Source organism: Podarcis melisellensis, assembly GCF_964234715.1.
Source record: "Podarcis melisellensis genome assembly, chromosome: 2".
In the NCBI taxonomy this organism is placed as follows: Eukaryota; Metazoa; Chordata; class Lepidosauria; order Squamata; family Lacertidae; genus Podarcis; species Podarcis melisellensis.
The window spans coordinates 86,848,486-86,872,933 of NC_138529.1; the positions used below are offsets into that span (position 1 = coordinate 86,848,486).

The 24,448-nt window shown below is 41.2% G+C and overlaps 1 protein-coding gene across 2 annotated transcripts in view; it reads left to right on the top strand.

The window, feature by feature from the left end:
* The first annotated feature begins 5,133 nt into the window (after positions 1–5,133).
* Positions 5,134–24,448, top strand: part of TMCC1 (transmembrane and coiled-coil domain family 1) — a 118,509-nt gene continuing 99,194 nt past the window's right edge. The window contains exons 1-2 of one of the 2 annotated variants that reach the window (XM_081902185.1): positions 5,134–5,341; positions 20,196–20,252. The gene's annotated coding sequence lies outside the window, so the exon portion shown is untranslated. The remainder of the gene's footprint in view (positions 5,342–20,195; positions 20,253–24,448) is intronic. The other variant, XM_081902186.1, reaches the window with a different exon arrangement.

Below are 24,448 nucleotides of genomic sequence, written 5' to 3' on the forward strand. Positions count from 1 at the left end.
AGGTCTCGGATTCTGCCAGTCATCTCGGCCAGTTCCATATAGTCTATCAGTTGCATCTGCCATTCTTCCAGTGTGGGTAGATCTTGGGTTTTCCAGTGCTTCGCGAGAAGTATCCTTGCTGCTGTTGTTGCGTACATAAAAAATGTTCGGTCCTTCTTTACCACCCCTTGGCCGACAATACCCAGAAGGAAGGCCTCTGGTTTCTTAGTGAAGGTATACTTAAATACCTTTTTCAGTTCATTATATATCATTTCCCAGAAAGCCTTCACTTTAGGGCATGTCCACCAGAGGTGAAAGAATGTTCCTTCGCTTTCTTTACATTTCCATCATTTATTATCAGACAGGTGGTATATTTTTGCAAGTTTGACTGGGGTCATGTACCATCTATAAATCATTTTCATTACATTTTCTTTCAAAGCATTACATGCAGTAAAGTTCAGGCCTGTAGTCCACAACCTTTCCCAGTCCTCAAACATGATGTTATACCCAATGTCCTGCGCCCACCTTATCATAGCTGATTTAACCATTTCATCTTGAGTATTCCATTTTAGCAGCAAGTTATACATTCTAGAGAGTACCTTAGTCTTTGGTTCTAGCAGTTCTGTTTCCAATTTTGATTTCTCCACCTGGAACCCTAACTTCTTGTCATTTTTAAAAACTTCTTTAATCTGAGCGTAATGTAACCAGTCTCGCACTTTATCCTTTATTTCCTCCAAACTCTGCAATTTCCAATTGTCTCCATCTTTTTCTAATATTTCCCAATATTTTGGCCAGTAGGCCTCCATATTGGGTCTTTTCCGGGCCTTAGCTTCCATGGGTGAGAGCCACCTTGGAGTTTTGTTTTCCAATAAGTCTTTATATTTTGTCCAGACATTAAACACTGCTTTTCTGACAATATGGTTCTTAAAGGCCTTATTGATCTTAACCTTGTCATACCATAAGTATGCATGCCATCCAAACGCATTGTTAAACCCTTCCAGATCCAGTACATCAGTGTCTTCAAGAAGTAGCCAATCTTTTAGCCAGCAGAAAGCTGCGGCCTCATAATACAACTTTAAGTCCGGCAGGGCAAAGCCCCCTCTATCTTTCGCATCAGTTAATATCTTAAACTTAATTCTGGGCTTTTTGCCCTGCCAGACAAACTTAGAAATATCTCTCTGCCACTTCCGGAAGCACTCCGTCTTGTCCACAATCTGTAGTGTTTGAAATAGAAACAACATTTTTGGCAATACAGTCATATTGATCGCAGCAATTCGGCCTAACAAAGAAAGTTTCAATTTGGTCCAACTGTCTAAGTCTCTCTTTATTTCTGACCAACATTTTTCGTAATTATCCTTAAATAGACTCAGATTTTTTGCTGTTATGTTTACCCCTAGGTACTTTACTTTTTTAACCACATTTAGTTCTGTCTCTCTCTGAAACCGTTCTGACTCTGTAACTGTCAAATTCTTTTCCAATACCTTAGTTTTCTGTTTATTTAGTTTAAATCCCGCCACCTGACCAAAATCTTGGATCAATTGTAATACTCTTTTCGTACTAGATTCTGGCTCCTGCAGGGTCAAAACTAGGTCATCTGCAAAAGGGGGAAAATAAATATAATAAAACAAAATCCTAACCCCATATGAACTGGCAATGCCTGACCAGGAAAGAGATACTGTACTGGGGTCATGGCAGATAGCTTGCTGTGGATGTTGACCCAGTGTGCAGCAGCTGTGGGAAACAGCAAATTCCATGTTAGGAATAATTGGTTAAGGGGTTGAAAATAAAACTTGCAAATATCATAATGCCATTATATGTGTGACTGCTTTTGGAATACGGTGTCCATTTCTGGTTTCCACACTCCCGAAAGCTTGAAAAATCCAGAATGGTGTAATGGAAATTATTAATGGGCTGGAGCAACTCCCCTATTGGGGCTTTTTAGCTTAGGGAGAAAGGAGTAAGAGAGGACATAACAGAGGTGTATAGAATTATGGGGAGCAGGTGGCGCTGTGGTCTAAACCATTGAGCCTCTTGGGCTTGCTGATTGGAAGGTTGGTGGTTCAAATCCCCATGATGGGGTGAGCTCCTGTTGTTCTGTCCCAGCTCCTGCCAACCTAGAAGTTCGAAAGCACGCCCGTGCAAGTAGATAAATAGGTGCCACTGTGGTGGGAAGGTAAACGACATTTCCGTGCGCTATGGCTTCTGTCACAGTGTTCTGTTGAGCCAGAAGCAGTTTATTCATGCTGGCCACATGACCCGGAAAGCCGTCTGAGAGTCGTATGGTTGGCCACTGTGAGGACAGGATGCTGGACTGATCCAGTGGGGTGGTTCTTATACAGTATTCTTAAATAGGAAGCTATTGCTATTGGACAAAAAGAGAAAAGGGGGAAAAACTATTGGCAAGTTTCCAGGTTGGTCATGTTCATGCATGGCTTCAGATGCACATTATAAGATGCTAATGGCAAACAAGTTGAAATGCCTCTGGAGATCAGCTACTGTGAAGCAACAGCAAAGGAGGGCTGTTGCTTTCATGTCCTGCTCATGGGTCTCCTGTAGGCATCTAGCTGTCGTCTTTGGGAAGAAATCAGGATGCTCGTTTAGATGGACCACACTGGTCTCATTCTGCATGCGTTGGACTCAGCATTCTGCTTAAAAATAAAAGGTCAATTCCTTTTTCTGAAAGGTTATTTGAAGTCAAGTAGCTTTGTGTTTCTGTATTGTGTAACTATTTGGGAAAAAATTAATAAGGTATGAACAGAGCTGTGATTTACATGGACAAATGAACTGAGTCAGCATCAGAAGAATGGCTTCAACTTTTATCTGAGACAATCCCTCTCTCCCCCACTTCTGATAAACTAATTGTATGAGACAAATGGATCAAGGGCACTCTTTTCCCCATATCAAATCAGTTTCCACTCAAAGGGGTGCAGCATTCTAAAAATACACAAGACCAGTCACATTGGATAAATATCAGAGGCTCAGCAGAAGACCGGCTTAGGCTTTGTTAATAGTCTTGAAACAAGTTGAAATGTTGTGCAATTGTACCAATTAATACTCTCCACACTCCCACCACACCCATGTCAGGTACAGTAAGTCCTACTAACAGCATTGCAAGAAATGTAGAATCTATACACTGAAGGCAAAAACACCCCAGTGTGTGTTCTCTCTCTCTCTCTCTCTCTCTCTCTCTCTCTCTCTCTCTCTCTCTCCTCATCCTTCCTTTGTCCATGACCAAACTGTGAAAGGAAACTTGAGGAACAGATAGGACTGCTTACATGTCATTAAAGGAGGGCACAGATTTGAATATGTCAATAGATACAAAGTTCAAAATAGCAGCAATCTGGCCATCTTTAGGAAGGCTTTGACCAGGGTGTGGCTGTTGAGTGTGTGCCTGGTGCTCACAGCTGATGGTCAATTTAAAGGTCCCCACCCTTTTGTCTTAAGGTTTGCATATTTCAACTGGACCAAACTGCCGTTCAAATAGAGGATGGGATTCCTACCCACCCTAGGAAGAGGTTATCAAATGAGAACCAGGGAAAGTCTGCCCCTTTCCCTGGCAATGGGAGAAAGCTTTAATTTTCAGTGCTTCCCAGGATAGTGAACAAGTTGAAAGGGTCTCTTTTGGTAGCTAACAAAATGAGCAGGGTGGGGACTGAGAATTAGGTATGTGGAACAAAAGAGGTATGCTCCTTTTGGTTGCCGAGATCATGGTTAAGAAGTATTAGCTCTTCTGAGCTTTAAACACACACAAATTGGCCAGTGTGCTCCGTGTACTATTGCTTGTTGTTGCCCAAATTTTAGACTAACTAAACATTAGGTTCATAGACTCTTGTGGCTGAATGACAGATTTGCTTCATGCTGCGATGTTGATTTGTCTCCCTCCTCTTCTGACACTTGATTACTTTTCTGATCTGACAAGCTTCAGCAAGAGGCTTCTTTTGTTTGTGGAATGGAATTTCCCCCTTCCCTTCTCCTTGACCACAACAGTTCTAAAGCCAACTAAGCTTCAATATTTGGGGCTGATTTAAAATACAGTTACCTAAGTGCATGCAATACCAAGTTGATTTTTATGCACTCGTACTATCTTTTGAAAATGTCAAAATGTTATTCAACGTATTATGAGCTCCTGTGTGTGCATTTGGGGTGAGATTTTTTTGGTAAAAGGCCTGCCTCCTCTGGTCTACTTTCTTCAACGAATCATGAATCCCTTCACATTAACTCTTTATAGGTGCACTGATTCATGAATGGAAGCCACCATTTTTAGCTCTGAAAGCTTTGGTGTGTAGAATCTCGAGGGATATCTAATACCTTCTGTAAAAGCTAGGACTTAAAGTATTTAAATTGGCTTGTCACGGCTTTTGGGTATACATTACAATAGAGTTCATTGCAATAGCAGAGACTTAAGGCAAAACTTTGATTCCTTGTCTTCAGATCAACATGGCAGTATCCGAATAGGACTAGTAAGAACCGGATTCAACTCCACAGTCAAGGATGTGATGTTGGATCAGTCACGATCTTGTTGCGATGATAAAATGGGGAGAATAATGTAAGCCACCTTCAGCTTCTGAGATGAAATACGGGATTCTTATTTTTAAGCGTGCCTTCAGTGCAATCCTATGCACGCCTTTTCAGAAATAAGGCTCACTGAGTTATAAAATGAAAATTACCGGTAAGCGATGGATGACCTAAAAAACAATAATAAACGGAGAGGAGGTGGCAACGAACGTGCAATTTAGCCTCTATGTCAGAGCAAAGAAAAACAACGCGTGCGCCTCTGAAGCTGCTTACCATCTCACCCCCCCCCCCCGAAAAAAAACAACCCTCTTTCGGACCGAGCACGTGGCTCTGGCGCGCAGCCAAGCGTGTGCCTGCTCCCTGGCAACCGTGGGAAAGAGGAAGCACCACCCGCACTTTCAACCACAGAGGCCGAACCCGCCGCAGAGGCGCGAGGATGCCCCGCCCCCTTCCCGCCAACCCTTCACCGCATCCCCAGCGTTCCAACCCTCCGCCCTCCTCCTCCAATGTCAGCAGGAGGAGGGAGGGGGCGGGGCTAGCCGCTCGAAGGGCTCCTCGCGCCGCCCCTCGAGCTACGCGCGTGACGTCAGAGAGCGAGCGAGGGTTATGTGCTTCTGTGGCTCGCGCCCGCCTCCTCCTCCTTCCCCGCTTGCGCAATAACGCGGCGTCGTTGTCTTTGCCGTGAGGAGGCGGGAGGAGGAGGAGGGAGGGGGGGGAAAGAAGAGTTGGCGGCGGCGGCGGCGGCGCTGGGAGCCCGGCTGGGATGGAGGACCAGCCGCCGCCACCACCACCAGCAGGAGCAGCACAGGAGTCGTTGGGGCGTCGCCTCCCGCGACTCCCACAGCCGGTAAGCGACCCTCCAGCAGCAGCAGCAGCAGCGTCTTCCTTTTCCCGACCCTCCGCTTTTCCTCTCTTGCCGCCTCCTCTCCTCGGCCAGGGCCCAGCTGCGCTCCCCCTTCTCAGCGCCCACCCTCAGGGACGGGGTTGCGGGCGAGGAGGGTCTTAATGCACCCCCCAACCCCCACGGAGGCCCCTTTCTCGTCAGTTGGGGCCGCTTCTCGTGCTCCCTCCTCCTCCCTAACTGCTGCTGCCCCTTCTCGTTCCCTCAGAACTCTTTGCGGGGGGAGGGGGCTTGTATGTTCCTCCTCCTCTTCTCTCCCCCCCCCACTTCCAAAGCAGCCCTTCTCTGAGTGATCCCCTCTGCCCCGAAATTAATCGCATCCATGGGAGGAGGAAGAGACGGGCAGGGCTGGGGAAAGTCAAAGTTAGATCTCGTTCTTGGTGATGTTGGTTGCTGCTTTAAGGTTGTGGGTATACTGTATATGTGTACATGCACACGTGTGTGTGTGTGTGTGTGTATGCACACACACACACACACGCATGCACCCTTGCACGCATGGGTTTTTAGGCAGGTTTTTAATAGCTTCTATTTTAAACCAGACATACGCTAAAGCGGTGCATTGTGTCTTAAACGGGCTCTTTTGATTTCCTCCCCTCTCCCACCACCACCTCTCCCGTGCCTTCAGATTCTGCTTTGCAGCATGCCACCATCGCAAAAGTAAACAGATTTAGGCGGCCGGAGTTGAGATTGCATCTGTGCAGGGGCCGGTTTATTTTTCAGTTGCTGGTCTGGTTTTTCGTTGCTGTTGTTGTTTTAAGTAGAATAGTGTGGGAAAGAGGGCCTCCAACACCATTTGAAGGTGCTTTTTCTCTGTAGCGTTGCCAAGGAGTGGGGTTAACTCAAAAAACTAAGATACTGGCACAGCTGTATTCTGGTTTGCTGTGAATTATTAAAGAATTATTAGGATTATGGGACCAGGACCTGGTGTAAGTGTAGTCAGAGCTGTTGGGAGCAGTGACCATAGTGCTATTAAACTAAACATACGGTACTTGTAAATGGCCAGCTGCCAAGAAAATTCAACATGATTACTGTTGGAAACACAAGATGAGGGGGTTGGGAAAAGGGGAAATTGAAAAGTCAAGGGGGTCATTTCATTCCAAAATGCTTGGAACGTGTTTAAAAATGCAATATTAGATGCTCAACTTGGGTCTGTACTGCAGATCAGGAAAGGTACTGCAAGGACCAAGAAATTCGATAGAGAAATGTTTTATCCTTATCTCATAACACTAGAATTTGTGGGCATCCCAAGTTGAATGTTGGAAGATTCAGGACAGATAAAATAATGTACTTCATGCAGTGTGTGTAGTTAAACTATGGAACTCGCTCCTGCAGGAAGCAACTAATATGACTTTCAAAGGAGTTTCGACAAATTCATGGAGAACAAGGCTATGCTCTGCCTCCGCTATCAGAGGCAGTATGCCTCTTAATACCAGTTGCTGGGAATCTGAGTCCTGCATGTGGGTTTTTGCACTGAGAAATGGATGCCAGTCTAGCTGGGTCACTCGCCTGATCTTGCAGGTTTTTTGTGTTCTTAGGAACAGAATCTCACATTGCATCTGAGTGGAAGGAAAGACTATCATGGGATGTATTATGGAACAGTTGCAGATATTGGAAAAACTTGAGTGGGAGGGATTCTTGTACAGTTGTCGGTGTCTTCTGATAGTTTGCTAACCAACAGCCTACACTGTTCCTTGCATTTGTAATCCATTAGGTGTACCATTGATGTGTAAATACTTAAAACCCTTGTTGATTCCAGTTATCATGCTAGGGGAGAGCAGAAGATCCGCCTCAAGTGCTGCTCCAGAGTAAAGTGTCTTCTATTAAATTGGTTACCCTAATTCTTCCTGGTTTGTTGCTCCCTAAGCAAACCTTTCCCTTTTTAAAATAAATGTAATAATATCTCCAAGCAGAATTAGAAGTTTAATAGGTCTCTAGCATGGGAAGCTATTAAAAGAATTGGAACAGAAAATGTTACCATGGGAGACAGCTTTGAAAAAGTGATGTGGCATTCATTGATTTGGATTTGATGTACTGAGTTGGTTGCTTTAGAACACGCATGTCCAACAGATAGATTGTGATCTACCAGTAGATCACTGGACATCTGTGGTAGATCACTGGTTGATCATTGGCTCCCCCCAAAGAAGCTGAACAACTGTGGCTCCCCTAAAAAAAGCTCAACATTTTACCTCCCCCCTGAAAAAAACTCAACAACTTTCACCTGAACCCCAAAAGGGGGTAGATCCCTGCCAGTTTTTAACTCTGTGAGTAGATCACAGTCTCTTGGGAGTTAGCCACCCCTGCTTTAGAAGGAAAGAGTTCGCACTGAGTAAAGCAAATTGTGTTAGGCTGCATCCACATTAGGAATTTCCTGTGTATATGGGTTGTTGCTCTTTGTGTGCACAAAGGTATTTATCTGTGCATGCACAGTTTTATTGTTACTTTTTTAATTTCTGTTTTTTTATATACTAGATCAAAGAGAAAAATGATACACCAGGGTATTTAAACAACCCAAAATGTATTGGTGTGGCCTTAACAACGATGAAATTTCTCCCCTCATCTGTTGTTCGCCATGGGAAGCATAGGAGCCACTTCCTAAGGGACTGTGGGGGATTCAGCCCCCACAATAAAATATTTGAGGGGGCTGGGCCTCTACAAAGTTGATGGGCATTCCCATTCAAATGGTGTGTGTGCACTGCATCATGTGTTCAATTATGTGGGGCGGGGTTTAACTGGGCCCCCACAATATTTTATTCAAGTTGGCACCCTTGCTGGGGAGGAAGTTTCTCTTGGTACTAGTATTGTGGAACTTATGATATGTAATTAGTGTCAAGATAAACACAAGGCCTTAATCATTTTAGCTGTTCCTCCTATTTTGTTAATCATACAAAACTGGATGGATTTGGATTGTAAGTAATAGTGATATATCTTCCCTGTGGCCCTAGTTGATTTTATTATCTTTTGAATGTTTTTAAATAGCTGTTTTTAACAGTCTTTTATTGACAATCTTAAGGTTTAGTAAACCGCTTAAAGGCTTTTTTTTTTTACAGTCACGCAGTATATACCTTTTGTGAGACTGTGTGTATGTGTTTCTGTGTGAGACAGTAGACTAATTAATTCAAAAGCTCAATGGTCATGTAACTGGTAATCCTCACCCTCTGCATCAGATTCTGTTTTCACTTGACTAAGCATGCGTTTGTGTTGTTGATCATGGCACAAGCATTTATTCCTGTGCAAGGAAACACTTTAAGACTGACTTTGAGACGGATCCACATCTTTATAAGAAACGGGGAATCACCCATACCCAGGTTGTTCGTATGACCTCTGAGTTTTACCTAATTGCATCCATGTGTGAGTAATTGGCCATGCCCTTCCTCTTCCCTTTAGTCGATGGGGGTGTGTGGGGCACTGGGAGAAAGGGGCAGTCCAGTTGTGTGAGTGGAATGCCACTCAAGTGACATTGGATTTCACCCTCTATATTTAAAAACAAAGCAACTGATAGTGTTTTAGCAAATATTTTTTAATGCTTGTGATCAGATCTCATAGCTTACCAAATGTGCTCTTTGCTGATATCTAAAATAGTAACACTTGACAACTAGGTTTAAGTAGTGCTGTTGCTGCAACTGTTGGTTAAAGAGCCCAGAACACTTGGATAATGAAAGCGTTATATATAAATGCTTTCTTTCCCTGCCTAGGTTTTGCTTTTCTCTGGCAGAACAGACACTAGGACAGTGAAGGGAAAAAATGGTGTGTAAATTGAATGTAATCTGACAACATTTCTTTCCTCCGAAGGAGTGCCAAAAGCCCTTAATGACACATGGTTGCATCTAAATACAAATAGCTAAAAACAAATAGCTAAAATGTAAAGAACATTGGAGATGAAATTAGTTGAATATGCACATGTGCACTGAAGCATTGCAATTCTGATATTCTGGTGCTTGCATAACTGACCTCACTTGAACTGGACTAGACATTTCTAAAAGATTTTTTAAAGAACTCTGGCTTTCTGTACATATAAATTTTTACAACTGCTTTTCTTGCATGGCAGGTGGTGGTGTATTGCTTGTTTAGAGCTTGAGATTCTGAAGCACAGTAGATAAGTATTTTCTCCAGACAAAAGCATGTTAGGGGTGACTGAGTAATGCCTGATCCTATCCCTACTATGGAATTATCAGCAAAAAAAGTTCATTCACTGTGAGAATGAAGTTACAGGGAACAAGGCAGAGGATCTTCTCAGTACTGGCACCCACCCTGTGGAATGCCCTCCCATCAAATGTCAAGGAGATAAATAACTATGCAACTTTCAGAAGACACTTGAAGACAGACCTGTACAGTATAGGGACATTTTTAATGTTTGATGTTTTATTATGCTTTTATATTTGTTGGGAGCTGCCCAGTGTGGTTGGGCCAACCCAGTCAGATGGACTGGGTACAAATTATAAAAATTATCATCATCATCATCAATTACTCAGGAGCAGCTGCCACAAAACCCAGTTATTCCCCAACTGTGAACCAAGGGCACTGCAGAGCTATGGTGATTCTTCATGAATAGGCAAGTATTCATTGGAGTCCACAAGTCACCACCAGCTATTTAACCCTGTGATTCCCATATGCCTCTCTGACAATTATAAGATAGATTGTCAAATGTTCTATGTGCAGGGCTCACTTGAGATAGCTGAAAATCACTGAGGCCCACCAGTCACAAAATAGTGGTTCAAGGACAGAGTCAGTCACAGAATTTTTCTTGTACATTTTTTACTCCCTACCCCAACAGGCCTTTCAAAAGTATTTTTACCTGTCAATTGCTTTTCTTACTATTCTTTCACACTCAGCTTGTTACCTTATCCTTGATCCCTGCTTCTTTTATATTAACTTCCCCCTCCTATATTATCTTTCTTTTTCTCTCCCCTTATGTTTATTCCCTGATGATCATGATGAATCAAAATAGCACTGGGTAGGCTGTGGCACTGATGCCAGAAGTACCACTTTTACTTATTTAATTGTTAGAACATTTCTATCCCTCTTCTGGTCTAAAGATCCAGCAGATAAATTTCCATTTTCTACAGAGAATCTATAATCTCAGCAGGTAAAATGCCTTCTGGAAAATATATATGTTTGTAAGATGGTAGATTTTGTTCTGATTTTCCTTTACTATGCCTTCAGGCCTTAAAATATTGACACTACCTGTTGAGGTTTCTCAGAATAATAGACACTTCAGACCTTCATTTCTTTTACTTTGGTTCTTTTGATGCCTGTTTGTACAACTGCTTTATTGTGGCTGAATGTAGGTGAAATCATCTTTAAAGATATGTTTTTTAAATCTATCTGGAATGGCTCTGCAGCTGTAATGGTGATGTCTGCTTATATTTGTGAAGCAACTTATTTTTAACCGTGTCTTCAAATGAAAGATTTATTGCAGCAAGTGTAATATGGTAGGGAAATGAATGTTCTCGCATAAGCTGCATTACTTGATCACCTGACTACAACCCTTAATGAATACTTATTTCAGGTTCTGTATCATTTGGCTGATGATAGTAGGATCTATATCTTAAGGCTGAGGGTATCATTTGAAGTTCCTTTGGTAGGTATTTTCTGTCCTACCTTTATTTTAACAGTTAGATGTACTTAGGTTTGAGGGTATGAGTCCAAGGGTCCAAAAATAAACCTGGAGCTACACACAAGTGATAATAAGATGTGTATTACTACTACTTACAAAGTAGTAATAAGTGTCAGCAGGCGAAGCTTTCCTCATACTGTAATTTTATTTCCATAGAAAAAGCTTAACAGTATGAATTTCTGCACTGCTCTAGCACCCTAAACCATGGAAAGAACTCAAGTTTCTGGTTATGTTACTCTAGATCAGGGATGGGGAATCTTTGGCCTTCTGGATGCCGCTGAACTACAACTCCCATCAGCCCCAGCAAGAGAGGCCAGTGGTTAGGGATGATGAGAATTGTAATTTAGCAACATCTGGAGGATCAAGCCACATGTGTTCACACCTCCTGCTGAACTTTTGTCAGTTAAACATAGGCTAGCAATACTGCATTGAGAGCAAGAGCAGAAATTGTATTGCCGATCAGTCTCAGCTCTGTCCTCCAAAGTTAGTACAGCAGCAGTGGGCTAATTTTCAGGGCTGATGTAACCCACACTTTCTCAATCACAATGCGTCCCCACTCGCCCTTAGAATATGGATGTGTTAATGATGCATTTTATTTGTATTTGTATTAAAGGTAAAGGTACCCCTGCCCGTACGGGCCAGTCTTGCCAGACTCTGGGGTTGTGCGCCCATCTCACTTAAGAGGCCAGGGGCCAGCGCTGTCCGGAGACACTTCCGGGTCACGTGGCCAGCGGTATTTGTATTACCGGGTTAAAATCTCTTTTGCATGAAATTAACCCTGTGTCACAAAGATCATGACTTGTGCTTTTGGGTGGGCATCCTACTGCCCAGTCACAGCTACACTATACTCCTGGATCTCTCCTGTTAATTTTGGGGGGCAACAATTTCTTTTTTGCCATTGAAGACAAAAAAGCAGCTTTCGAGTGAACTGGGCAGTCCCTTAAAATGCACCAGGTCTGCCCTTTCCATTGTCTGAATCTTAGAGAGAAAAAATTCTAGAGTGACACATGCACCAAGGAAGACAAAAAATGCTTCAAAATGAAGCCCTTCCCTGTTGAATGGAAGGGCTCATAAGTCATTTTGAAACCATTTTCCAGTTTTTGACTGTGTATAATTATCTAAATTTCTCACTAGTATTTGCCAGTTACCTCTCTGTGTTTAGTCATTGACTAAGAACGCTGAAAGTTGGGAGCAGGCTGAACCTTAGAACACAGTTGTTTGGAATGCTTTCTGCCCATTTTGCTTTGTAACTTTTTATTCTGAAGGTGGCTAGGTCTACTTTTAGAAAAACCCAAAACCTCAGAATCTGAACCTCCCACACATCACCAGTCTACAACACTGTCCCCAACTAAAATAAGCTACTGGTTGCAGTGAAGAAGAAAGCTTTTATAATAACATTATTTCTAACCCTCTGCCAAATCTGAAAGCACAATGGTGCCGCACAATGTACTTTTGTTTAAGTAAATAGATTTAAAAAAATGAAGCTATCCATTGTAATGATGAGATGTGTAAAATCAAGAATCAGAATCTCTATTTGTACAGAACATTTTCTATTCCATGATATATGGCTGTTTGTTAGGAGAAGTGACGGCACTGAAATTCTTGCCTGTAGTCTTTTGTATATCTTGCCCATGATGCTTAGTAGTATAAATTAAATACCCAGAAATGTTATTCTCTGCCTTGGTATATTTCGAGATTCTGTAAGTGTGAGATCTGTATTCAGATACATGCAAAGCCACATAGATGCCTAATAATAATAATAATAATAATAATAATAATAATAATAATAATTATTTATACCCCATCCATCGGGCTGGGTTTCCCCAGCCACTTTGGGCAGCTTACAGCACATAAAAAATTGTAAAACATTAGACATTAAAAGTTTCGTGATACAGGGTTATGGAATCAATCTGTCAATCAATCAATCAATCAATCAATCAGAACATACACCAAAGATGTATGAGAGCAGATGTTTAAGAGCAAGCAGTTAACATTAATGTGAAATTACACCATATTTTAAGATGGACATGCAATGTATGCATGTAGAAAACATGGAAAGGGGTCCAAGTCACAGCACTACAGCATCTGCGCAGCAGTTTGAATCATGCATGTTGTACCAGTCTACAATTACTATTGAGCATGTAGTGCACAGAAAAGATAATTCTTGGAGCACTACGTGAACTACTTTTGAAAGCTCAGTACAGTGGTACCTCGGGTTACATACGCTTCAGGTTACAGACTCTGCTAACCCAGAAATAGTGCTTCAGGTTAAGAACTTTGCTTCAGGATGAGAACAGAAATCGTGCTCCAGCGGCGCGGCGGCAGCAGCAGGCCCCATTACCTAAAGTGGTGCTTCAGGTTAAGAACAATTTCAGGTTAAGTACGGACCTCTGGAACAAATTAAGTACTTAACCCGAGGTACCACTGTACAGAGCTAACTTGTCCATAGCTAGATAGCAGCACAGATCTGCAAGGTTCAGGCTAAGATTCTTTAGAAGAATGCCACACCCAAAGTCATTTCTATGAGTTGTTTTACCTTGTTCTACCATATCTTGAAGTATGCTAAGAACGATGTAATTAATATGTGTGTGCCCCTTCTGAAATTTGACAATCCTTACTCTATAAATCTCTTGCTTTGACAGATCTCTGTTGGTCTGTTTTCTTATCTGTGCAGGGCTGACTTTTCACTATGTAAGAGTAACTTTAGTTACTGAGCATTGTGTTATAAATAGTTGACTGCCAACTAAAAACATAAAGAGCAGGATTTAGATGATCCTACTTCTCTTCTCACCCTGCCATGGCAAGAGCCAGTTAGGCCCCGATGACCAAGATTATTGGGCACATGATACTGGAGAAGCATGATCCCTGATCATTCGGCTGCTCTAAACATGAGTGAAAGCTTGCTTTCAACCACCTGGCAGGCAAAGAAGCAGCAGAAGATGGCACACAGCCTCTTGCTAGCTGTGAGCTGAAGAAGATTGTATGGTCTCCAACCTCAGTTTTTTTTTAAAGACGGAGCATGGGGTTGGGGAGAAGCCCCTACCTTTTGGAGAACTGGCAGGTCCTGGTGACAGCAGAACTTTTTACTTGGCACTCATTGTCACCCCAAATTTATTGACCTGTGGATACCAGAAGTGCAGGAGGATGTTGAAAGCAATTTATCCCACAGAATCTTAAATACCCTTTTAGAACTTAAACCTCTTAATCTATCAAGATTTTAAATATGCAAGGTAACTTAAAAAACATCTTCCTGAAGAGAAGCAAACAACAACAACACAAGCTATAGTGGTACCTTGGTTTGTGAATTTACCGTATTTTTCCGTCTATAAGACGCTCCCATGTATAAGACGCTCCCATGTATTAGACGCCTATTCTTGGGGTCTCAGATTTAAGAAAATGGGGGGAGATTGCCCAGAGTATAAGACACCCCCTAATATTTGACATTTTGACATTTAGGAAAAACCCCTAATCTTATACATGGGAAAATACGGTAATGCGTTCCTGAAATCCGTTCTTAAACCAAGATGTGCTTTTCCTAAGCAGACCCCCCCCCCCCACAGCTGGTGCCCTGCTTCCATTCGTAGACCAAGGTAAAGTTCGCAAACCGGAACACTATTTACAGTTTTGCGGAATTCGTAAACCAAATAATTTGTAAACAGGACTGTTCGTAAACCGAGGTACCACTGTACTTAAGCAGAGATTGAGCTTTGGTAAAATTGGTTGTGCTGCTTGGATTATGGCCCTAAATTTGAAGCTGCTTTAAGGTGGGTGGGGAATTAAACCACTGCTTATTTGTTGGGCTATGCCAAGTGATATGAGATAGCAACATGATAGGAGCTTGGATACATTTTGGATACATTTTTTGGGATGACTTGACTACCTAGAAACTGGGAAGATAGTCAACTCACTTATTAACATGAAGCTGTCACAAAAAGTAATGATTGCCATCAGGTCCACTTTACTGACATTTTGAACTTAAAACGTTCAGTAGGCATACTCTTTGGTGTCAAAACCATTTGGAAGCTGCATGGAAGATTAGTGCAGTGATACATCTACTGTTGCCCACTTGACCTTATCAAATATATTTGGAAGTACACGAAGAATATGAACTCAGGATATTTCTTGGCTAACTGACCTGGATACTTGATATTTTGCTTACTCTGCTATGCTGGTGGTTCAAGGGGGAGGTGAAGAACAGCATTTGGATTGTTTCTAAAAATGACTGACCCCCCCCCCCAAAAAAACCCCACCCCTTGATTAATTTGTACTTCTGTTACAACGATTATGTGTTGGTAAGCTTTCCTTCCTCTGCATGGAAGGTAAGAGAATGGTGGAGGAGGGGCAGAGCAATCCACCCCTCTTCCATGAGCCTGCTGGTCACCTATAATTATCAATTCTGTTAAATAAGGTGGTTTTGTAAATTTCTGGGTCCTCCCAAGCACACTGAGAATCTCTTATTTTTCAATGTCTCCATCTTCGATCCAGTTCTTTTGGCACTTGCCACCTCCGTTTGCTATTGGATGGAGTAATGCACAGTCAGTTCTGCATTAGAAGGAGTGATGCATCAAATGCATTAAGAATGGAAGGAAGTGAAATTCAGCTGGTAATAGTGATGCAATTTGTAAAAGACCATCCTAGGTGGTTGGGAGCACCAACTGCCTGGTTGGTGCAGAGACAACCTTATATCAATGTTTGAGGATGGGACATAGATCACACTCCCCCTCTGAAGTTCTAGTGTTAGGAAGACACTCCTAGGATTGTCTGATTAGCCAAAACCTGCCTGATCCATTGACATGGTGAGGAGCATTTTTTTGAAGTCTTCCTTATGCAGCTCTTAACTTATTGGAGCTGTATACATGAGTTATCCTCTAATTTTACTGGTAGGATTGCTTTAAAGCAGATCTAAACATAAGGATGTGTTATAAGAATTTGAAAACTGCTTAAGAACTCTTAAGTTTGGTACAGGTATATACTTCCTGTTCCTTAGCTGACTTACTGTTAATCAGGATTGATACCTAAACCAGATCTGAAACAGTGATAAGCAACTTGCAGTATCTGTACACTTATACAGCATGTGTGTGTCCTGTATAACTTGAATGTTTGTCATCTTACCTTAACAATGCACTTGGTTTAATAAAAAAGGTATATTTAAACAATATTTATCATAGCCTGATATAGGGTGCTATATCAGAAGTATGAAAAAGTACATACCTTACTGAGAAACTTATTTTGGGGGCAGGTATTTTGTTTTTTACAGTTTTCTTAAACTCCAAAGAGTGCTTGCTCCAGTTCTTTAAGTGACATAAAATCTGCTGAGTAAACTTAGATTAATTTTTTTTATGTGTGCCAACTGTAATTCTGAATGGAATAAAAGTTTTCTTCAGAAAGGCTGTTGTTAAGATTCCTATGCTAGGTACTGGTTGTGAAAGGTGGACATCAGATTTATTGATTCTTTCTTTACCAGTTGCAAGTTCTTGTGACTTCCAAATGCCTTACTGTGATGAAAAAGCCAGGGTCCTGTAGTTGGCATAGTTTCTTTAGCCATCACCTGTTTTGTACTGCTGGATGCAAAAACTGTTGTCTCTCATCTGTATACAGCAAAATTAATCAGACCACATTTCTGCTTTTGAGTTATGGTTGAAATGGTTTGCTAGCTGCCTCATGGCTGCGTATGTCAATGCTATCTTTCTTCCACATCACAGGTAGGAAATTGCTCTAAAATAGAGTATTGATCAACTTTTTTTTATAAGAAGACTGGAGCCAACTGTTCTCAAGGAACAGAACAGCATGAACAGAACAACATGACTCTGAAACAAGTAGTTAGCCTACCTATATGCTATCTTCATGATTTTTATAAACCAGTACGTATCTCCTAGGCATCAACTTCATTTGCATGTATCTGTATATCTTTTTAGACATAGTTTTCTGTGTGGGTGGGTGCACAGAGGGGGGAAAGAACAGAAAAATGATAAATGAACTTGACCAAGTATTTGAACAATTACTGAAATAAGTGTAGCTTCTAGCTTTTGAATTTTACAATTCTTGCTGACGTTCTGGCTGCCTCTGGCCAGAATACCAAAGTGGCAGCACTTGAGTGACACAACCAGAGGAATCTGTTTTCCAGGAGTTGCATAAGTATGCAGGGTTCCTCTTTTCCCCCTCTCTGCAGGGTTCAGTGGCATTAGCCAGTTGGAGGAATGGGGGTGCAGGTGGGAAAATCATATAGGCAGCTTGCCTGTAATCCTTCTGTGGTAATTTTATTTTGAAAAGTTATAAGGCATTATTCTGCTAATCGCAGCATTAGGATTTTCAAGATCGTTCCAAAGCCACAAGTGTCTTTGACAGTTCTCACAGCAGTCTACATTTCCACTTTGTGTTTTGGGGAAAAGCATTTTACCACCCACAAGCTGTGTTTCACCTACTGGACATCATATTTGGTTACATTTTGAAGAGGCTGTGACTAGCTTGGGATAAGGCTGTGCGTTGTAGGAAATACAATACAGAGCCACTCAATATTTCACAATATCTGTTCCATTTTCTCCTTTCCTATCTTGTCTGTTCTTCTGCGCCCCCATTTCTCCATTTATAAATAAAATAAAATATAGACCCAAATCGAAAAAAATAGTGATGACATTGGTGAACCATCTTCTTGGCTGGGCTGCTACCCAGGTGTAGTTCACAAACTGCACTATTCTACCTCATATGATATAAATAAATCCAAGCTGCCTATCAGTTGTTTTCTCAGATGTTGTTTAGGGCAGCTGTGTATCTACTGTATGGATGATGATTATGATTTGTATTCCGTGGGACCGACATGGCATAATATGTCAATTGCTTTGTTCATCCTTGTATCCTCCTCTTGGAATAATTTTAACTGCAACAATTAGAATGTCATATTAGGGAGCTGGGATTTGGACATTTTAAAATTTAAGCAGTTTAGAAACTTGTCCAGCTGTGAGTAATTCAATACATGGCACAGAGAACTAGAATAGGCCAAATTATAAATCTAGACTGTATGTTCAGTTTGATGCTTTCCTTTCTACCTTGGTCTCTACTCAAACTGAGGGATAGCTCACTCAGTAGAATATGAGACTCTTATTCTCAGGGTTGTGGGTTTGAGCCCCACATATGGTGAAAGATTCCTGCATTGCAGCGAGTTGGGCTAGAATGATCCTCGTGGTGCCTATGATTCTATGAGTTCTATGATTCTATCAAAATAAATGTTAAATGCTCACTTTGTTCTGCTGTACTCATATGCCGATTCACCACTTAAGAAGTAGCTTGCTAACTTCTGGTTACTTTACTTCTGGGTACACCTGTGTCTCCCTCCCCAACATATTAATTGCATGTGGTGTGTGCCAGTGTTACATTAAGGATCCCACAAATCTGGAAGGAGAATGCACAGTGTACAAGATATAATGAAAATTAGTTATCAGAGCAGCTAGTGACAAGACTAAGGGATGCAGGTGGCGCTGTGGGTTAAACCACAGAGCCTAGGACTTGCCAATCAGAAGGTCGGCGGTTTGAATCCCCGTAACGGGGTGAGCTCCCGTTGCTCGGTCCCTGCTCCTGCCAACCTAGCAGTTCGAAAGCACGTCACAGTGCAAGTAGGTAAATAGGTACCGCTCTGGCGGGAACGTAAATGGCGTTTTCGTGTACAGCTCTGGTTCGGCAGAAGCGGCTTAGTCATGCTGGCCACATGACCCGGAAGCTGTACACCGGCTCCCTCGGCCAATAAAGCGAGATGAGCGCCGCAACCCCAGAGTCGGCCACGACTGGAACTAATGGTCAGGGGTCCCTTTACCTTTACCTTAGTGACAAGACTAAATTGAAATGCAGCAAGGACACTGGCCTCAACACACCCTTATTTTGATATTTTGGTTCTAGTCGGTAAGAGTTTTCCTATACAGATCATCTGAATGGCAACTTATTCTGTCCACAGTAGTTAGTTAAATGTTTATCGTCAACACAAATATGGCAGTGAGCAAAATATGGGAATAAAGCACCAACATGGTATGTGTGCACTGGAAATCAATATCTGCCTGTAAAATCTCCCCCATCTCCCAATATTTATATACGTGGAAACATCCACAAGTTTTGATGTTGGAAAGAGTTTGATTCTAAGTTGTTCATTCACTTAAAGAAAAAAGTAATTCCTGCCAATTCTTCCATCCCCAGGCCCCCTACATCATATTCTGCACCATTCCCAAGGGACTCCTAAAGAGGAGCAATCTTTCATTTTCAGAGGGTGTAGGGAGCTGCAGAAGATGGGAAATCCTTGTTCCATGTATGTGGACTTTGTTTCATTCATGGGAGGAAAATTAGGATTCAAGCCAAAATGGAATAATCTGAATTAGAGATCCCTGTGTAAGAGGTGCTTTGCCATATGCTGCTTCAATTACTACTTGCTGATTAAAATTTGTATATGGGATAGTTGTGTGCCTTCCAATTTTTGATGCTTTTATGAAACATTTTTGAAGTTTAACCCTTCAGCTTGATGGGCCTTCTCTGCGATTTGAATTCTCTTTTCCTGCTCTAGTATTCGTTAATGCTAAAAATAATAAATTATAGTGTGGACTCCAATGAGGTCTGTGCAGAAGTGCTCACATAATGGGGCCTGCTTCCTCTCCAGTCTCCCCCCATGTGCCTATAAAATCTGCTCTGAGGGACCCACAGCAGCTGATTTAGGTAGGAGAAGGGGAAGTCCTACTGCTTTAGAAGCATTCTTCTCATGTAACTTTGGTGTTTTTTTTTGTAAAAAACTGAAAATTAAAAAATAACAATTAAAGAATGAAAGGTATCTTATTTATTTTTGGCAGAAAAGCCTTTCAGTGAAGCTTAATCCACTGTTGCAAACCTATCCCTGAATAGCTTTGAGCATGTGGAAAGTTCAGCTTGCAAATATTCAAGAGTTTTCACTGACTGTGGCAAATTCCCAGCAAGTTCTTTGTCTGCAGAGACAGAATAGGGGCATGGCTGTGTAAGCTGAAGTTTAGCAGAATGTGCAGGTGCACAGAAGTCATCACATTTTTCTACTCCTTCTTTGTTGCCTATTAGTAATGCTGAGACCAACCATAACTAGGGGGATATTATTACAGTGTTGGACTTAAAATAACCTCAGTAAGTCATATTCCCTTGATGTGTATGTTTCTTTTCTAAGTTTTGTCTAACTTTTTCTCCCCCAAGCTGCTGTTTGACAGAGGAGCCCCACCAGCCAGTCATGTTTAAGGATAAGTGGTGGAGGTAAGTACCTTTTCCTCCCTATATTTAAGTAGTGTCTTGGCATCTGAGTTGCAATAGCTGTGTTAAGTCTCACCTGAGAGGATGCTAGAATAGTTCTGTAATGTTTGTAAATACGTATATATGGTGTTTTGCAGCTTGTTTCTTCTTCTGCATTAGGTAGCACTTTTGCTGTTTCCCCCCCCTAAAACCGGTAGTACATGAGTTCCAGTGAAAGTTCTCCATGTAATAAGCTTGGAGACTTGGCCATTGCTATAGTAGAATATTTCAAAGCAATTTAGTGAACATACAGAAATATTTTTTATGGAGAATTTCAAGGGTAAGGGGCAAACCAGCAAATGTTTGGGAGCATGAGAAAAGTTCTGACCACACACAGTAGAAAGAAATAGGAAAAAATTGGCTCTAGCCCAATGGTTGCCATCAATTTGATTTGAATTAATTTTATAATGAAATGATTTTAGAATGTTGTATTATTTTATTGTTGCTAGCCACCCTGAGCCTGGCTTCGGTTGGGGAGGGCGGGATATAAATATTTTTATTATTATTATTAGTTGCCACTTGGTTCATTAACCACAAATGCAGTGCATTTTCTGACAACATGTAGTGACTCTTGAAATAGCTGCATAGTGAGATCCCCATAGGCAAAGCATTGAATGACAAGGGCTGTTGGATTAGTTGTAGAATCTATGCAGTCTTCTCTAGCAGGATGGAATTTCACAAAACTCTAATCTGTGGTACTACAGGGAGGTCTTTAGCTACAGTATAACAGCCAGTCACACAATGCATATATGATTACTGCCAAGCCAATAAAATATTCATCTAGGTTATCTCTGGCCTATCTGCAGTCCATTCTCATTAGCAAATGTTTATCAGATTAAAACATTTTCCCAGAATCATGGGGGACCAAATCTGCCTGTTTTTAAAAAATGAGATTTTGAGGAGTCTGTTCAGCCTGAATTAATATGACTCAGCAGAGTTTTGAAATTTTTTTGTTATTACTAAAAATTCCACCTCTGGCATTCTCCATAGATAATGCAGTCCCCCTGGGTATTTTGATGGCTAATTCCACAAATTGGAGTGAGCCTGTAGAGAGTGTTTACAATGTTATACCATAGGAATAGGTCTGTAATCCCATTCTTTGAATGTTTCAGGTGTATGATATAGTTTAACCTTAATGCATATGTGTGATCCACTTTAATTGCAACAAATCTGAGTTTCTCTGCAGTTACTCATCCTATTGTATCTACCTTATAATGGATTGGGGGCTTGCGGGGGTACTAGGCGTATCTAGCTTGGAGTTGTGAATTTCATAGAGAAACTTCCTTTTAAGAATTGGAGGTCATTTCTATCCAAATAAATGGGATGAAATTCTGTATCTGGAATCATTTTTCTTTCTATGCATCACATGACTGTGGTCACATTCAGATTATCAAATATTGGCTTTATAAGGCAAGATATGCATGAGCTTCAGGCACTCACAGCTGCTTTGCTCCTCCCTTTGGATAAGCAGCAAAACAAGTCAGGAAGCTGCAGCTAACCATGACATCCTGTTGTATCTGATATGAGAACTAGTTGTTTATTAGATTTATATAACAGCCCGTCAGTAAATATTCCCATGGTGGCTTTCAACAATTTGGGTCCAGGATACCCCAAGGATCACCCTGAACCCTTATATTCTAGTACATGTAGGTAGCCGTGTTGGTCTGCCGTAGTCGAAACAAAATAAAAACATTCCTTCCAGTAGCACCTTAGAGACCAAGTAAGTTTGTTATTGGAATGAGCTTTCGTGTGCATGCACTTCAGGTGTATCTGAAGAAGTGTGCATGCACATGAAAGCTCATACCAGTAACAAACTTAGTTGGTCTCTAAGGTGCTACTGGAAGGAATTTTTTTATTTTGTTCCTTATATTCTAGCTCAGTCACTGAGATCATCTGCAGAAACTTATTTAGTTGTTCCCTGCGTTGGTGAGGCTTCTTTGGCAACAATGAGACACAGAACCTTCAGTTTCATTGGCCCAGTCCTGTGGAATACCCTATCAATAGAGACGTACAGTGGGCGCCTTCTGTGCCAACTTTTAAACACATGCTTAAAACTTTTCTATTCCACCAGGCCTATGCAGGCAATTAAGAGTACTTCCCCCACAATGGTCTGTTGATGTTGGTTTTTAACTTTTTATGACTTTATTGTGTGGTTTTATGTTTTTATAATGTTGTAAACCACTGTGATATATTTTCATGACACAGTTGTATATAAATGTTTTTATAAATAAATAAAAACATCAAACACAATTTACAGTAATAGGTAATATCCAATAATAATACTGCAAAAAGCTTCATTGCGCAGAGGCACCATAGAATAATTTACTGTACAGCCTCAATTTAAAATGCACTGAAAAAAGATAAAGAAGGTGTCAGGCGTGGCTCTCTGGGAAGTCTGTTTCATAGCTAATATGCTACTACTAAAAAACCACATCTCCTTAGTTGCCCTCTGCCTCATTTCATTGGTGGAGGCACCTAGGGAAGGGTTTCTGAAGAGAATTTTAAGGTGCAAGTAGGCATACAAAGGAGGATGTGATCTTTTCAAGTAACCTGCTCTTAGGACTTTGCAGGTTAAGATAGGAACTTTAAATTGGGTCAGGAAATATACTGGAAGCAAATAATGGTTAATGCCAAACAAGCCAGGATGCAAAAGCCGACTTCAAACTATGGTTTCATATCCTGACTTGTTTGGATGCCAGTACCCATATTTTCCAGTTTGGACGTCCCATTAAATACTTTCTGGTCTGTTTGCTTACTCACCTGAAAGGAGGAATGGTGCTGTTGCATGTGGATTCCTGACACTTGTGCATAACTTCTTATATTGCCATAATTTGTCTTTTGTCCGTGGAGAAATAAGATTATTGTGATTTAAACTGTTACCACAGAAAAGCATATAAAAGCAGGCCATAAGAACTGCTGCCTTATTCCTAGCTATATACGTCACAGAAATATACTACTACGCATCAATAGGATAGTATATATTTATATAAACTAATGGTAGGAATTAATATTGGAGGCATTTGTTGTATCTTTAAGTTTTCAAATGTGTATGATGCCCCTGCTTATTTTTTGTTGGGTAAAATAGTGGTAGCCCAACTTTCAGTCTATTAACAGAACTTGCAACATGTTACATCACAATGGTAGAATTTGGGATGGCTTTATTTCCAGTGGGTCACTATATTGTGCAGGGTACCCTCTGAGAAGGGTAGCAAAGGTGCTAGAGTTTTTGTACAGACAATATTTGCTTGCTTTTGCAGGATATCTCAATTGGTAGAGCATTAAACTCTTAATCCCAGGGTCATGGGTTCAAGTATTAGGACTGGCAAAACAGACTTCCAAACTGGATCCTAGATGTGTCCTGATCATCATAATGGCTCTTAATATGTTCTGTTGGATGTTTTCTCCAGTCTAAACATTATATATCTCTATCAACTTCTCTCAAAATTCACGCAGGATCTGCCAAGACTGAGCTTCATTTGTATGGTCCATTTTATCATCTTACACAGCTTATGCATGTGATTCGCACTTAATCACAACAAGCGTATTACAAGGCTGTTCAGTTATTGTTAACTTTATGAATGCTCCCTTTCTTAATATTCAAGTTGCTTTGAGTTCACTTGCTTACTTCCTCAGCTACCTGCCTGTAGTGTGACATAATTATAGCTGTTTGCCTTTTCCACTTACCCAAAGCAATATACCTGAAGGAGCGGGTTGTGTTATTTAATATTTTGTTGGAAGCTGCCCAGAGTGGCTGGGGAAACCCAGCCAGATGGGTGGGGTATAAATAATAAATTATTATTATTATTATTATCTGTTCCTGTGAGTCTGAACAAGACCCACTTTTAATGCTGCTGCCATTCTGCTGCTCACGTCTACAAGAACCAATCATTTTAGACATTTGAGATTCCTAAGAGAACCTTTGCTAGTGGCCTTTGGTACCTACAAAATATTTTGGCGCTGGCAATGTGGAATCTGGTCCCTGCTTCTGGTCCTTGCCTGAAAGAAGATATTTTGCTTTTTTCCATTTTTTTTTAGTTTGTAATAACATAAAATTTATTAGAAATATAGAGCAATGTGTTGAGTTACATTGCCTTTCCTTAATACCATGGTGATAAGCTGCCAAATCCAGCCTCATGTAGCACAACGCATATTAAAATTGG